Source organism: Triticum dicoccoides, chromosome 5A, assembly GCF_002162155.2.
Source record: "Triticum dicoccoides isolate Atlit2015 ecotype Zavitan chromosome 5A, WEW_v2.0, whole genome shotgun sequence".
In the NCBI taxonomy this organism is placed as follows: Eukaryota; Viridiplantae; Streptophyta; class Magnoliopsida; order Poales; family Poaceae; genus Triticum; species Triticum dicoccoides.
Window position 1 is genome coordinate 13,858,551 of NC_041388.1, and position 1,986 is coordinate 13,860,536.

A 1,986-nucleotide genomic window follows, 5' to 3' on the forward strand; every position below is an offset into this window, starting at 1 on the left:
AAGAAGCTGACGGTTGGCACACGAGTATCATCTCGTAGCTCCGTGGGTGGTCGATGATTCAAATCTCGGAAACAGGTCAGGGTCTTGTTCCTGAATATTTTTTTTAGAGATTTTAAATGGACTACCACATACGAATGGATATGAATATATTTTAGAGTGTAGATTCATTTATTTTTCTTCGTATATAGCCACTTGTCGAAATTTCTAGAAAGACAATTAGAAACAGAGGGAGCACATTTCTAGAACTTATCATTACAAGAGAAGCCTTCTACCCGTCAGGACTAAGATATGAACGACATGTTAATATCTTTTTTTTGCATGGTAATACATGTCTCATTCATATCATAAAGAACAAAGTACAAGTCACGTAAAGACCGACATGACAAAATTGAAAAGATAGTAGAACATCTCTGAGCTTGACACCAACGCCCGTCATCTGCCTCCGGCACCACCACGGCAGCCACCGAAGAAAAGAATGACGAATCACCTCCTCACCCGACCTCGACGCGGCTCCATCTCTGATATGCAGCTTTGCGGACCTCCAAGGTGGCTCATCAAAATTGAAGCCTTTACCATTGAACGAATCAGACCGGGGCAACACCCCGGACACGCCATCGAACTCCAGATCTGGCACCCCATCACGACTAAAACGCCGAAGGAGGAAACCATATCTGCCATCCACGAACCACGAGCCCAGCACATGCTCCGTCTTCCAGATGTCGTTGATATAGACCACAATCTGCATCCGCTCCTAGACTATCTCCCAAGCTCCGCGCCGACGCTGGAGCAAACGCCGTCGCAAGGGCAGAGCCCGATGACACAGGTCCACCACGAGGATACCGCCGCCGGCACGCCATCCTTGCTTGAATAAACTGGTTTCCAAATCCATCCCCAATCATAGGACCGATGGCCTCGACAGGTTAATACCTGAACTACTCCCTTCTTTCTGCCGGTCGTACGTTCAAATGTAAAAAAAAATGTACGAGGATCCGATCTATCCAGACGGCCAGCAGTTTTTGTTTTCTCGCTTTGATGATGGAAGTGGGGGACGAACGCGCGCGTCGGCTTGATTTTTCTTTGTTCTTTCTTGATTTGATTGATGATGACATTCGGTCGGTGCTGCCATGAGTGCCATCGCCATGACTCTCCAGTCAAACATTCGCACTGCTACACTACACGTGTATGTATACTCGCATGCGTGTGCGCGTGATGAAGACACGCTAATGAAGACATGATCCAACAAAGCTACCCTCCAAAGCGATGGATCCATTGAACCGATGGATGAGCGCTAAGTCAAGGTCTCGTCACATCAAATCACTCCGATGAGTGCTAAGTCAGTCAAGGTCTTCGTTATAGTACTAATCACTTCAAGCATCGATCGGTCCTTCCTGGTTTGTTCCTTTGCCACCTTGGCCCATTTCTCTCTTTCTTCGCCTCGAGCCTTTGTAACAAGTTTTGTTTCTTTATATTATCCAGAACCTTGACAGCCTACTCGATCATACTCCCTCAGTCCGGAAATACTTGTCCTCGAAATGATTCGAGGACAAGTATTTCCGGACGGAGGGAGTATCAACCAGTTCCGGCGGCGGCGGGGGTTCTCATCTTGATGCGCAGAGGTGACGGTGCGGGCCGAGGCGGCCTGGGCCTGGAAGCGGCGCTGCTGCGCGGCGGCATGTTGGAGCCGGTGGGCACCGACGTTGTAGTGTGACGGACGGCGTGGCGGCGGGTCATGCTCGGAGGCAATGACGGCTGATGTGGCGGTGTGGACACTGCTTCCTCAAGCGGCACGCTGCGGCGGTTCACCTCTGTCATGTCCCTTGTCTGGTGGTGGTAGAGGTGCAACAGAGGAGGGCCAAGGATTGGGAGGGAGGGGGTGGCGGCTAAGGGTGTCCTCCTCTGTTGTCGAGCTCAGCTTGTTTTGGTGGAGGCGCATCAGTAGAGGTCGAGTTCTCCCTCCTCTTTGGCGGCGGTTGTGTGACACGTGAC